The 15136-nt window shown below is 42.8% G+C and overlaps 1 protein-coding gene and 1 long non-coding RNA gene across 2 annotated transcripts in view; one reads left to right on the top strand and one right to left on the bottom strand.

The window, feature by feature from the left end:
* Positions 1 to 15136, top strand: part of cyp27a1.1 (cytochrome P450, family 27, subfamily A, polypeptide 1.1) — a 165237-nt gene that overhangs the window by 18007 nt on the left and 132094 nt on the right. The window lies entirely within an intron of this gene.
* On the bottom strand, positions 5145 to 13407 carry LOC146234433 (uncharacterized). Its single transcript, XR_014741571.1, has 3 exons — positions 13312 to 13407; positions 12578 to 12691; positions 5145 to 5282 (listed from the first exon to the last, which is right to left on the bottom strand). It is a non-coding gene; the product is annotated as an uncharacterized LOC146234433 (long non-coding RNA).

The raw sequence follows: 15136 nt of genomic DNA, 5'->3' as shown, positions 1-15136 counted from the left end.
CCGAATTGTTGTCATTAGTGTGCGTCTTTGATTTTGCAGTACCTTGATGTTCGAGTCACCCGTTGCCACTCGCAAAACTTTGGGGAACCCCTCGTCCTCAACAATATCAATCGGTCTACAGCTTTTTGCAATACATTTGGAAACTGTGCTAGTCACCTTGTCACAGGCAGACTTAGCGAGGACCCTATGCTGTTCAGTGAGGGTGGTTTGGCGCATTCTACTTGAACTCCCCTCGCCGACCAACGCATGCTTTGCGTTGAGGTGGTATAGGTTACTTTAGGCTGGTATTGCTTCGGTGAAACGATAACATTCAGTCATTTAGCATTCAGTCATTTAGCAGACGCTCTTATCCAGAGCGATAACGTCTTCCTGCAGAGCAGGGCTCCAGGCTAACTTTTTTTACTAGGAGCACAGTAGCCCTTGACTGAAAGTTTTAGGAGCGCAAGCAGAAAATTAAGGGGCACACCTTATATTGACCTGCAATGCATTTACTAATGTAACTGGAGAGGGTACAATTCAGTGGCAATTTTAGATCCTTTTTAGGAGTGCTCATGCACTCCTAATATTTGTTTTATATTTTATTAAATATATTGTTTATTATCATTTAATTCTGGTAGTTCATGAAGAAAGGGACATCCTTAGTTTTTTCATTCAATATTTTGCATAATAATACATGTAGCACCCCAACACTGTAAGCTGTAACATTTTAACTTGAGACTGGAATGATGAGGTGTTTTGAGTTCGTTTCTTTAAGGTAGCTACCCCAAAGGTTTACCTATTTTGGGTTAGTCATATACTACCCTATTTTTTACATGCAAATCTATATTTTGGTATTAGAATAACTGACCCCAGACAACTCTTTAAACAAGAAAAGTTTTGTTTACTGGACGATAATTGAAATGTACAAATGATATTTAGCATCCACTTGAAAACAATAAAAACATATAACACAAATAACACCCTTCAAATAGGCTAATGGCAATATTGCTTTAGACGCACACAATTAACCTTTTCTTTCTGTTTCTACTTGAAGCCTTACAACTAAACAAAAGTATTCCTCCTCAAATCAGTTTCACTGCAAAACGTTCTCAAAACATATTAACCGTGGTACCACACACACACCCCGTTGCAGGCCTGATGGTAGCTGGTGTGCGATGCTTCCGAAGGACGTGTTTCTTCAGTGAAGCAAACTCACAGAAATCCAATTTACAGTTAGTTGTTAATCCGAGAAACACAGCTCCAAACACGAAAATGAAAACCAGTCACGAGATAAAGCAAAGTCCTCTTCAGCAGGAACACACCGTCGTCCTCTCCGATCGGAAATCCGTGTCCTCTGAATTAGCAACTCTCCGCCATTAGCTCCAACTGTTAGCCAGCCACACTAGCACAATGTTTGCTATAACCACAGCGGTTAGACAAGAAAAGTGCCGTAGTGTACCCTTCTTCAGCTTCAGTAATCCACTTAGATTTTCTCCAAGCTAGCTATTTTCGTGTCTCTTATTTATTTTCGGTTTATTACTCTTCTCCATGTGGTGAATCTCTCCCGTTCTTTTTCGTCCGTTCAACTTTCTTTCTCCTTTCCAAAAACCACCAACCCCTCCCTCACACATTCACTTCCTCCACTCACAACCACTCACCACAAACGACTTTGACTGACAACAACATTGACCAATAGTACAATATTATAACACACTTCAAAATAAAGGACAATATTATAAATATTGTTCCGTTTACACAACTCTTAATGCTCACAACTATTTAGAACAATTTATATTAACTCCTAGCTTTTAACTTCTTGCAAAACTTTGTTTAATTTAGCACTGAAATGTTTAAATCTCAATTAACCCTTTTTGTTTCTCTTGTAAACTAAATGACTGAGTTAAATTGCATTACTACAACTTTGTTTCCTACATATACTTTTTGTAGAAATGAATGTAGAAACTAAACGGTTTCAATCTGTTAGATTTACACCAGGGCTACATACATAAATGTATTAATTGTTATCCAGTGAAATTAGGGATTTATATTAGCAAGGGGGTTTACGTTTAGCACTTTTGCAAGGCACTGTATTCATGTCACATTCTCATTGGGGGCTTAGCACCCCTAAAAGTCAGATCCTAGAATCGCCCCTGCAACGCACCATATAAGCTTGAGTTTAAATACATTATTTAATGTGACATTACGTACTGTACATGCAAGTCTTAGTTAAATGACTTAAATGTATGATGCACTTTTTCGATCAGTCCTCCAACACCACAACACGATACTTGCCGAGTATAACAGCGCAACAGCTCAAACACAGGCAGGGATACAGTAGCAACGCTAGTGCTAAATAAGTATTTCGCTGCTAGGCTCCATGACGCCGGCTAAGAAGTGCTTGTGAAACTGCTCACCAAAAGAACGAAGGGGCACCCACTTGTCTGGCAGATTAAAACATGTTCGTAGGAACCTAGCGAAAAATAGCCTCAACTTTCCTAGACTTTAAGCTACGGTACTAATACAGAAGGAAAGCTAATATCGCTGTCTTACTAAAACGCCGTATCTATGCATTGTTGCTAACGTGTGCTGACATTGTGCACACCCAATGAATTCAAAATTTGTAGGTCGCATATGCGCGAGTGCTTGTAAAAAATGCTTGCACTGTCTCAAAAACTGGTTGCAAAATGCGACCATTTGGTCGCAGTCTTGAGCCCTGCTTCAGAGTGTGCATATCACTTTGGTTTTATTGGATGTTCCATCTTAGTTTTTTTGGAACACAAACTTCTCATCTAGAAGTTGCAGATTGGGTGGAATTGTGGTTATATTACGTTAAACAAAAATAACGAATTAATCCTGTAATTTAATCATAACGCGTTAACGCTTTATTTTTCACAGGCCTATATATAATGCATTACAATTGAAAGGACAATATCCCTGGCCGTAATTATCCTATTAAGTACTAATAGAAAATAAAAAACCCAGTCCGTCAAATACCAAGTGGAGTTCGGCTCGGGTACGTTGGCCCCAGGAGGTCCCCACCCCTCGACTCAGTTGTTGCATTTCCGATTTTCTACCCGACTCGTCCGGTCGTTTTTATTATATTAACTCCAGTCAACATATCTAAAACTATCTCCCCCAATAATTTGTGTTCGATTCTCGAACCTGGCTCATACTGCTAGCTTTTTCATAGAATAATTTTTCCAGATTTTTGCTAAGATTGAAACCAATCCGAAATGGGTAAAGTAGCAGCCCATTTATTTGCTTACGTCAAGAAAAGTTGCCTGGAAATGTGCTCGCGCATACAAACAATGAACGAGCACAAAAGGGAGCATCAGCAAATTGCTGATTTACCTGAGCTGAATGAGGCTGAAAGGATTTGATAATCTACAGCCTAACCCTGCCTTTATTGTAGCATGTTTTACAAATGGTTGAACATACATGACGGTTGTTTGTAGACTTAATTTCAGTTATTTTAAATCAGATTTAACCATTTTGTAATGAATGCTATTATGCTCATGGCATGACAACGTAATTATAGCCTAATATAACTAATTATGTTATCGTGGCATGTTAAGGCGTCATTATATATTGTTGACATGTCATTCTGAGGCAAAGACAAAGATGAATAAATAGGGCGCTGTGTGTAGGGCACCAAGTCCTAAGGGGGCACCAAAAAATTGCCAACTGAAAAATCATCATAGTTATTATAATTATAATGCCGATATCGTTTCAGTAGGTCTATACAAATATTACGCACCTTTTAGGCATGTAGCTTATATCACAAAACAGGCAAAACAAGAAATGTATTTAATTGCTCAAAAAACGTTACGATGGTGCCCCCCCCCCCCCACCCCACAAATACACACTCAACTCTCCAATCTCGCCGTGGGTGCCCTTTCCTATCTCAGTGGCCTGACGAACTTTGACAGTAGGCTAGGTAAACGTTTCGAAAATTGCCTCAAAAAGACAACAGGAGTCAGCGGCAGAAAAAGAAATAAACTGCGAGATGATGCCCGTGCATCACTTTCAGGTAAGTCCATGTTTAATTATTGTTAAATACGGGAAATGTGCTGCTAAATTATAGTTAGCCTATGCATACACCTCGAACTAGCTGAGCTCCTTGGCTGCATGCTTCCAGTTTTAAATGTTTATAATTAATTTGGAAAACCATGCTAAGAAACGTAAGGGTGGGGCTGAACAATTAAGAGACAAAAATACATCATGCACTCAAATAAAGGCCCCAAAATTTCACTCGCGCGCAATGCGCGCTCGCATTAACTCCGTAACCAGCATCATATCAAACACAGAATGTGGATGCATTAACAGGGCAGCTGTGGTGGTGGTGGTGGGGGGGCATCATAAAGGAATAATGCGTAGGGCACCAAAATGGCTAGCGGCGGCACTGATTATGCCTACACTGGAAAAAATGTTTTGTTGATTTAACTCAATTTTATTATATAAAGAGGTTGCACGCAACAAATGTATCTAAATCCATATATATATATATTTTAAATTGAATGTACATTTTCATAGAATTGTGTATGCAATTTTAGCTCAACTATTTTCAGTAAATGTTCCTCTAATTTCGTTAAGTAATTGATATTTATTCATTTAGCAGACGCTTTTATCCAAAGCGACTTCCAAGAGAGAGCTTTTAATTCCAACTAAATCCATGTTTAAAATGCTTAAATATATTGTGTAACTTTGTTTAACTGAACTTCTTTAGTTAAAACAAACAAAATATATCTGAACAACTCTCTATTTTGCCAAGACAATCCAAGAACTTTGGGGGAAAGCCTTCCACCAGCCATTTGGAAGACATTATGAATTAACTCATAGTAGAGTAGAAGATAAGTTCAGTGCACAGTTAACTCCTAGCATCACCTCGCAAGTAGTGAATAGAAGCACACAAATCTAGAATAAAGTGTACAAATCAACAAAATCTGAGCAAGCCAAAAGAAACCGGACAAATGCTCTGCATCTGTAGGGCTTCCGGGGGGGGGGGGGGGGGGGGATGGAATGAAAATGTGCAGCTGAAGAATTACATTGTTACTGAACACAGATTTTGTTCTTCAGTCCAAGAACTTTGGGGGAAAGCTTTCCAGCATTCATTTGCAAGAGCATTTCAGGTCCTAAGGGTAAGATAAGTTCAGTGCATAGATGACTCCGAGGATCCCGCACAAGATCGGGCTGGGGAAAAAAAATTGGTATCATAATGTCCAAATTCTCCACCGTCCGTGTTAGTGACATATGCCCATGTAGGTCTTCTGCAGGTCTCTCTGGATGTCATCTCCTTTGATGTCCTGTGAGAAAATAATAAAAGGAAACATTTGTTTACATAATTTATTTAATCTTAATAGCACAAACTTTACTATGAGAAATGTTCATCTTGGTCACATACCAAAATATTTCTAAAGATAAGTTTGGTGATATCTGTATTTCTTCTCTTGTTCAGTTATGTAAAAAAGAAAATACACTACGGTTCAAAAGTATGGGGTCACTTATAAATGTCCTTATTTTTCAATGAAAAGCACAGTTTTTTTCAATGAAGATAACATTAAATTAATCATAAATACACTATTCATTGTTAATGTGGTAAATGACTATTCTAGGTGGAAACGTCTGTTTTTTGATGAAATATCTACATAGGTGTATAGAGACCCATTTCCAGCAACTATCACTCCAGTGTTCTAATGGTACATTAGAATGTGTTTTGCTAATTGCCTTAGAAGACTAATGGATAAATATAACTGCAAGCAGCGATGTGGGTTCCTCCGCAAAATGGCAAAATATGTACACTGTAGAAGATCGAGACTTGGACAACAAGTGAGCAAAACTACTTCATGTTTGGCCAACAACAATAGGCTGAACAGGGATTTGATCTCATGAGCATAAGGTTACAAGTTAGTGCCTCTAGCCTCTCTGCTACACACCAACCACTGAGATTTTCTGATTAGAAAGGGCTCATTATTAACTTTCCATAGGATATTGAAACTATTCTTGAGTTGATCTCTTTCCAGACTCTCGGTCATTGCACAACTAACAATAGTCATGTGGGCAACTGGGCTAGGGAAGAGCTCATATTCAACTCCTTGCGAGAATAGCTTGTGACAAGATAGCAGCCGACTCTCTGGTCACATTAAACTACACAACATGCACAATCAAGGTGACCAACAAGATTATATTAACTAACCAACAATAACATTACAAACTTCTAACTGAACGAACACAACAACTGAAATCCCTGGCACAGCTTTTGTAACCAAACTATTTTCCACTAGTCTTTGTGGTTTTTGACATGTCGCACTGCATGCTGGGTACCCAAGAGTGCTGACGCTGATTATCTAGCTGTGCTCTGACTGCGTGATATGAGTATTAGTTTTTAGTCAGCTTTGGGACAAAGGTTAAGAAACGGTTGACAGTTCAAGGCGAAATTGCATGAAATTGCACATGGTATCTCAGAAGGATGTCTGCCTGTTTAACTAAACACGTAATCAAAATTATGACAGGCCAAAAGACTGTGCCTGGATTTGAACCTGTGACCTTGCACTTTGTAGGACACTGTTTCAACCCATTGGGCTACCCGCACAGATGAGAATATATGGTCCGTTTTTGTATACAAAGAGTAAGCTGTTTCTCCTGTAGTACGGATTGTTTGATTCAGCCCAGGTTTAAAGAGCTGTAATTAAATTATCTTTTGACATATCAAGATGAAATTGCAATGGTACTTCAGAACGATGTCATCCTGTTAAACTAAACATATATTCAAATTTAAGACAGTCTCAAACAGTGTGGATGGATTCGAACCTACGACCTTATACTTTGCAGGTCACCGTTCCAGTTCGTTGAACTATTCTCAGTGTTGAAGATTGTCATGTTCAGTTACTGTACAAAAAAGAAAGCTGTTTCTCCTGTGGTATGCATTGTTAGATTCAGCCAATGTTGAAACATCTCTAATTCAATCATATTTTGACATACCAAGGTGAAATTGTTTATGGTACTTCAGAGAGATGTCTGATGATAAATTTACTTCATTCGAGCTAATTCGGTTGTAAATCTGACACTACCATACGTAGACTCCAAGTAGCTAGCTACCGTTGTAAACCTGGCTTGTTTTGCAGTGGTTTACACAGTCTCGCTTACCAGATGATCGGAGTGTTGTTATGGGCTCAAATAAACACTCATTGCTATGTTTTACAACCAGAGGATTGACCGGAACACTAGAAACCATTCTGTCAAAAAAATAAAAAAATTGCCTCTGACTGGTTTTGAACCTACAACCCTCTGTTTATCAGCACAACAGCTCAGCCAATAAAGCCATTGCCAGATCTGGACTCTTGCCATGTTCAGTCATCAACTGGATAACAAAATAAGATGTTTCTCCAATGGCAAGGATTGTCAGATTTGGTCCAAGCTCAAACAGCTGTAATTCAGTCATATTTTTACATATCAAGGTGAAACTTTGCAGGGTACTTCAGAGTGATGTCGTCTTGAACCCTATTAGGTTTGAAAAACAGTCAAAATTATATTTGATTTATTAACAAAAAGAATATTGAGGCAATTTGGACATTTACATAAATACACTTCTTTCAGCCATTTTGTATTGCATTTCTTATTCAATTTGACGCTTTATAAAAACATGTATTCTACACATCTGTAACAAATTTCAAGTCGATTGGATCTAAGGGTTTTGAAGGTTGTACCAAATTTGGACAGTACAGCAAAATTTATCATGGCGGACCTTATGGGTTCTTGAGGCTTTTTTGTTCCCCATGAGAAATAAGGCATGTATACCAATTTTCATGCATTTTGGAATAATGGGGCGCTGGGGAAATCACGTAGACTTTGGGCGTGTTTTATAGCGCCACCTATGGGCGCACATGGGCCACTAGCCGTGTGGGAGTAGTGAGGGACATGTTGTATCATTGGGCCAAATTGTAAAAAATCAGGTCCAGGACTTTGAGGTGTTGGGCCATTTAGCGGAGAAATATAATAATAAATATAGCTGCAAGCAGCGATGCGGGTTCCTCCGCAAAATGGCAAAACATTATAAAAATGTACATTGTAGAAGGCGTCAAGCTGAAGAAGGAGGCCTATCAGGCTTTATTGGCTGGTAGGACCCCAGAGGCAGCTGATGTGTACCGGCAGGCCAAGCGGAACGCGGCTTAGGCGGTCGCGGAGGCAAAAACCCGGGCATGGGAGGAGTTCGGCGAGGCCATGGAGAATGACTTCCGAACGGCTTCAAAAAGGTTCTGGACCACCATCCGGCGACTCAGGAGGGGGAAGCAGTGCTCTGTCAACACTGTATACGGTGGGGATGGTGCGCTGCTGACTTCGACGGGGGACGTCCTGGATCGGTGGAAGGAATACTTCGAAGACCTCCTTAATTCCACCAACACGCTTTCTGACGTGGAGGCAGAGTCTGGGGACATCGGGGGGGGCCCTTCTATCTCTGGGGCCGAGGTCGCCGAGGTGGTTGAAAAGCTCCGCGGTGGCAGGGCCCCTGGGGTGGACGAGGTCCGCCCGGAGTTCCTTAAGGCTCTGGATGTTGTAGGGCTGTCTTGGTTGACACGACTCTGCAACATTGCGTGGACATCGGGGACAGTGCCTCTGGACTGGCAGACCGGGGTGGTGGTTCCCCTCTTTAAAAAGCGGGACCGGAGGGTGTGCTCCAACTTTAGGGGGATCACACTCCTCAGCCTCCCTGGGAAAGTCTATTCAGGGGTCCTGGAGAGGAAGGTCCGCCGGATTGTCGAACCTCGGATTCAGGAGGAGCAATGTAGTTTTCGTCCTGGCCGTGGAACAGTGGACCAGCTCTTTACCCTCCGCGGAGTCCTGGAGGGTACATGGGAGTTCGCCCAACCAGTCTACACATGTTTTGTGGATTTGGAAAAGGCGTTCGACCGTGTCCCTCGGGGGCTCATGTGGGGGGTGCTCCGAGAGAACGGGGTACCGGATTCCCTGATAGGGGCTGTCCGGTCCCTGTACAACCGGTGTCAGAGTTTGGTCCGGATTGCCGGTAGTAAGTCGAACTTGTTTCCGGTGAGGGTTGGACTCCGCCAGGGCTGCCCTATGTCACCGATTCTGTTCATTACCTATATGGACAGGATTTCTAGGCGCAGCCAGGGTGTTGAGGGGGTCCGGTTTGGTGACCTCAGGATCGGGTCGCTGCTTTTTGCAGATGATGTGGTCCTGTTGGCTTCATTGAGGCGTGACCTTCAACTCTCACTGGAGCGGTTCGCAACCGAATGTGAAGCGGCTGGGATGCGAATCAGCACCTCCAAATCTGAGGCCATGGGTATCGACCGGAAAAGGGTGGAGTGCCATCTCCGGGTCGGGGAGGAGATCCTGAACCAAGTGGAGGAGTTAAAGTATCTCGGGGTCTTGTTCACGAGTGAGGGAAGAATGGAGCGCGAGGTCGACAGGCGGATCGGTGCGGCGTCCGCAGTGATGCGGGCTCTGCATCGGTCTGTCGTGGTGAAGAAGGAGCTGAGTCAAAAGGCGAAGCTCTCTATTTACCAGTCGATCTACGTTCCTACCCTCACCTATGGTCAGGAACTATGGGTAGTGACCGAAAGAACGAGATTGTGAATACAAGCGGCCAAAATGAGCTTTCTCCGCAGGGTGTCCGGGCTCTCCCTTAGAGATAGGGTGAGAAGCTCGGTCATCCGGGAGGGGCTCAGAGTAGAACCGCTGCTCCTCCGCGTCGAGAGGAGCCAGCTGAGGTGGCTCGGGCATCTGATTAGGATGCCTCCTGGACGCCTCCTGGACGCCTCCCTGGTGAGGTGTTCCGGGCACGTCCCACTGGGAAGAGGCCCCGGGGAAGACCCAGGACACGCTGGAGGGACTATGTCTCTCGGCTGGCCTGGGAATGCCTCGGGGTCCCCCAGGAAGAGGTGGTGGAAGTGGCTGGGGAGAAGGAAGCCTGGGCCTCCCTGCTTAGGTCGCTGCCCCTGCGACCCGATCCCCGGACAAGCGGCAGATGACGGACGGACGGACATTGTAGAAGGTCAAGAGTTGGACAACAAGAGAGCAAAACTACCTCATGTTGGGCCAACTACAACAGGCTGAATGGTTATTTGAACTCATGAGCATAAGGTTACAAAGCAGCCTCTCTATCCTCTCTGCTACACACCAACTGTTGAAAATGTATGAGTAAAAAGTTCAGAGTATTAGCTTTGGGACAAAGGTTAAGAAGCAGTTGACATTTCAAAGTGGAATTGCATAAAATTGCGCATGGTATTTCATAATGATGTCATCCTGTTTAACTAAACAGATATTCAAATCTAAGACAAGCTGAAAGACTGCGGCTGGATTCAAACCTGCAACCTTATACTTTGCAGGTCACTGTCCCAGTCCATTGAGCTGCTCTCAGTGTTGATTATTGTCAAGTTCAGTTACTGTATAAAAAAAAGTATGCCGTTTCTTCTGTGGTATGAGTTGTTAGATTCAGCTAACAAGTTTAAACTACTCAAATTCAATCATATTTTGACATGCCAACGTGACATTTTTGATGGTACTTCAGAGTGATGTCATCTTGAACCCAATAAGGTTTGAAAACCATCAGTCAAAATGATATTTTATTTATTGACACAAAGATATTGAGGCAATGTGGAAATTTACATAAATACACCCCTTTCAGACATTTTGTATTACTTTTCTCATTCCATTTCACCCTATATAAAAATACACCTGCCCGCACACTATCCCCCAATCCATGCCGTTTACCTCCCTCCCAGCACAAGTCAAGCCAAAGCAGAAATGCTGTAGCGGACGCATGAAGTTTAGACATCGACCAAAAATTGGCTCCCACAATCATAACACATTGCTCACAACACTATTCCCAGAATATTTCAAAGATGGCTTAGACCGCTTTCCAGAACCACAGTCATCTTACAATCAAGAATAGCCTAATTGGCAAAAGGTCTATGGCACAGCCCATGATCATCTCCTTGTCAACATTAATGTATAAAGGCTGACTCTCACTTCCCATTAAACCACACAACATGCACTCAGGGTGACCAACAATATTATTTTAACTAACAAACAACAATATTACAAACATCTTGCCAGAGTGTAACTGAATAAAGATACATTAGAACATTTTCACCTCTCTTTGTATTATAGTAGCCAGCTGATTAATGTATGGTGAACACACAATATTAATACAGCATAGACTTTGAAACACAGATATTCAGATTTCCAAGTAATTTCTCAGTTGAAAAATGTCAGTTTAGACAGTAGTAGCCACAAACTTGCTACAGCCATACAATAACAGGAGCCTAGTACAGTGCAGCTTAAAGCAATACATGCTTATTGCAGGGTTAGGGTAACCCTAACCCTTAAGTGCAACAATAGCTACCAGTAGGCGCCAGAGTGTAATTACTGAACCTCGAATAATATGTAGCCCTTCTGTTCCCTAATCGTCTAACAAAGGGCCCTGAATTGGTCTAACTATTTGCTTTATGGATTTTGAGTTCCTATATTTTTATCTTAAACTATTACCTCGACGAGCACATACACATTAAAAGTAAAAGCAAATACACTCTGGTAAATTTACATACACCTTTAGTGTAGTTTTAACAGACACCAAAAAGCATTGACTTTGTAGGCTAAATACACAGCACACAGTCACACACAAGTTGGCAAAGAAAGAATAATCCTCAAATAAAACCTGTTGCAGGGCTGATTCGTTGGTGGGGGGCATTGAGACTCTAAAACGATGGTCACTTTACAAACCACGCTACCTTGTGCAATTATGTGTGTCTGTCAGTAATATCTCTGTGGATAGCAGGACAACTAAGAATGTCAGGTGTCCAATGCAATGGCGAGCGTGGATGTCGGCATCTTTTATCCAGCGTGGTCAGAGGGAACCATGAGTGATGTCTGAGAAGTCTTGTGCAGTTGTCCCACGTTGGCAACAAATCAAACTAAACCTACTATATTCAACCGTGTTGGTTAAACAGTACTAGTTCATTCACTGTGTTAATGAAATGCACTCCACGGCTACAAGCTAGCTAACACGATACATGAGTCATTAACTTAATCATGCAAGCCCAGGTAACGAAACAATTGAGACCCATTCCCTTTCGACTACAATACCTCTGCTGTTAAGACCGTTTAAGAAATGTTGCAACAGGCTACAGTCTGAATCACGGATATAACTCTATGACATATGTTACAATCAGGGTAAATTGGGGTTTGATATATCGGGGGGCTCTGTGGTTTCAGGGTTTCAATGGCACATGTGTATGCAAAGCCTACTAAACAGGTATCCTACTCAGTTTAATGACTAACGCAGACTACCTAACTCACTACCCTTTGAATACATTTTTATAGTACTACTATGTGCCTCTTTAACATATGAAACGTTGAGATTCATCATCCTATGGAAAAAACATGAAAAACTGAACCCAACAACAGCTAGGCTAGGCTAGCTCATAACGTTCAGTTCTCGTTTGGCCAAACAACGGTTAGGGTCTACTGAAATTATTACCAAACTTAACTTTACGCTCGTAGCCTAACTCATTCACTGTTGACTATATATATATATATATATATATATAATATATTTAAGTTATAATTTGTGATGACTTACTTTGATTTAGTAGTTGCTTCTCTTAGATGCTTGTTTGCCTTCGTACCTCGTGGCAGAAAATAACCTTCGGTTATCGGTCTTGAAGCCCGATTGGTTGGGGTCAAGCAGGTTGTTCTGAGAGAGAAAGTTAGACAGTTGGTTAGATACAGCACGTTCAATTGTTTTAGAAAAGAAGGATAGCAGTGATACCGGTCTGTAGTTCTGGAGGACAGCAGGGTTAAGGGAGGGTTTTTTGAGTAGAGGGGTAACTCTGGCCTGTTTGAAGGCAGAGGGGAAGGTGCCAGAGGTAAGAGAGGAGTTTAAGACATGGAGCAGAAAAGTTATGATAGAGGGGGAGATGGTTTGAAAGAGAGGGGAGGGGACAGGATCAAGGGGGCAGGAGGTGGGGCGATGAGAGAGAATGAGGTCAGAGAGCTCTGACTCGGACAGGGGAGAGAAGGAGTTTAGACATTTAGTTGGGTCAGTCATGAGTGGTGAGGGGGTAAGAAAGGTGGGTTTAGGGAACCGACTGCTAATGTCTGAGACTTTTTCCTCAAAGAAGGAGGAGAAGTCGTCTGCTGTCAGGGTGGAAGGGGGGGGTGGGGGAGGTGGGTTAAGAAGGGTGGAGAAGGTAGAGAAAAGTTTGTGGGGGTTTGAAGCAGAGTTAATTTTGTTAAGAAAGTAGAGGGATTTAGCACCAGTTATGTGAGAAGAGAAGGATTTCAGGAGAGAGTGATACTTATCAGGGTCCAGACCGTCTTTGGACTTGCGCCATCTCCTCTCAGCTGCTCGAAGGGTGGACCGCTCTTCACGAATAACATCCGTAAGCCACGGGCAGGAGGGAGAAGATCGCGCAGGCCTGGTTGACAGGGGACAGAGAGAGTCAAGTGATGCAGTTAAAGTGGTTAACAGGGTGTTAGTGGCAGTGTTAGTGGGGTGGGACGAGAACTCGTCAATGGGAGGGAGGGAGGATGTTACAACCGAGGAGAAATGGGAGGGGGATAGGGAGCGGAAGCTGCGCCGGAAAGTTACGAGGGGAGGGGAGGTAGGAGGGGTTGGAGGGAGAGAGACAGAGAATTTGATAAAGAAGTGATCAGAAATGTGCAATGGGGTTACAGAGGTTAAGTCAGTGATACAGTTACGTGTCAGGATGAGGTCTAGCTGTTTGCCTGCCTTGTGGGTCGGTGGTGTGCTCAGCAGCGTCAAGTTAAAGGAGGTCAGGAGGGACAAGAAGTCAACAGCCTGCGTTCCCTGGAGGTGGATGTTGAAGTCCCCAAGGACAATCAGGGGGGTTCCATCATCCGGGAGGACGCTGAGGAGCATGTCCAGCTCCTCCACAAAGTCAGCAAGCGGTCCTGGCGGGCGATAAAGAACAATTAAGCATGCTTTGATAGGATTAGTTATCATCACATAATGGTGTTCAAATGATTTGGCAGTAAAGGAGAGTGGTGTGGATGTGTATTTAATATGAGGGGAAAGAAGCAAACCTGTCCCACTACCCCGTCCGGTTGAGCGGGGTGAGTGAGTGAAGGAGTGGTTGACAGAGAGAGCAGCTGGAGTTGCAGTGTTCTCTGGGCGGATCCACGTCTCTGTCAGTGCACATGAAGAGAAGCCTGGGATGCAAACGCCGGGATGAAGTGTGCCTTGTTCACAGCAGACTGGCAGTTCCAGAGCCCTAAAGAAAGAGAGAGGGCAGGTGGAGAAGATCTGGATAGGTAGTGAAGGTTAGAAGTTGACCGTATATACTTTGTGACATATCTACGTCTACGGGTAGTGTAATGAACAGGAATGCTAAGGAAACACATGCTAGCTAAGAATAAGTTCTAGGTAGAATATGATCTAATTATGAATATAAATAGGTTGATACTTATCAGAAGAGGTGATCCTCCTCGTCGGCCTTCCTCGGTGGACTCCGCAGGTAGACTCGTTTGTCTTTGTTCGACTGAGTTTTCGTGCGACAAGGCTGGCAGACAAGGCTGCCTCTAGAGTGCCAGCCGCCTTAAATATGCAAGGCGCAGCTGACAAGCCCCCCCCCCAACAACTTTTTGGGGTTGTCCTCCTTTTTGACCCTTTGTCCTCCTTTTTGGACCCAAGTGTCCTCCTTTTCAGGGTCATGCTTCTGGTCACCCTAGTCTCACGCGGCGGCAAGTACCCTGAACAGATCTCTAGCTAGCTACTTAACTTAACGGCCTGGATAGCTGCTGTCTAACAGCCCTGCCCAGACACAAGAATTAGCAACAACACTACACAAAACTACAAGTTTAAGTCACTTACTTGGTCAGGAGGCAGTCACGACGTACATTCAGTAAAAACACTATTCGCTCATGACTAAGGATGACTACATCATCCTTAAAATCTACCAATGAATGCAATCTATGATTATGACTTTTGTGTGACTTGAAGATGCTGTATACATTGGATTTGTATTAACAGCCTTTAAACATACAAATAAATCCGTGAACCCTTCGTTCTTTAATTTTTCCATTTCAAAACCAAATCTGAATTTTTCTGTTTTAAAACCAGAACGGAAAAACTGGAAAAAAGAATAACAGAAATCACTAGTTCTGTAGCGGTTTTTCA

Source organism: Hypomesus nipponensis, chromosome 23, assembly GCF_054491055.1.
Source record: "Hypomesus nipponensis isolate SF chromosome 23, ASM5449105v1, whole genome shotgun sequence".
In the NCBI taxonomy this organism is placed as follows: domain Eukaryota; kingdom Metazoa; phylum Chordata; class Actinopteri; order Osmeriformes; family Osmeridae; genus Hypomesus; species Hypomesus nipponensis.
The sequence above is the reverse complement of the archived record's forward strand: the minus strand, read 5'-3'. Positions and strand labels throughout refer to the sequence as shown.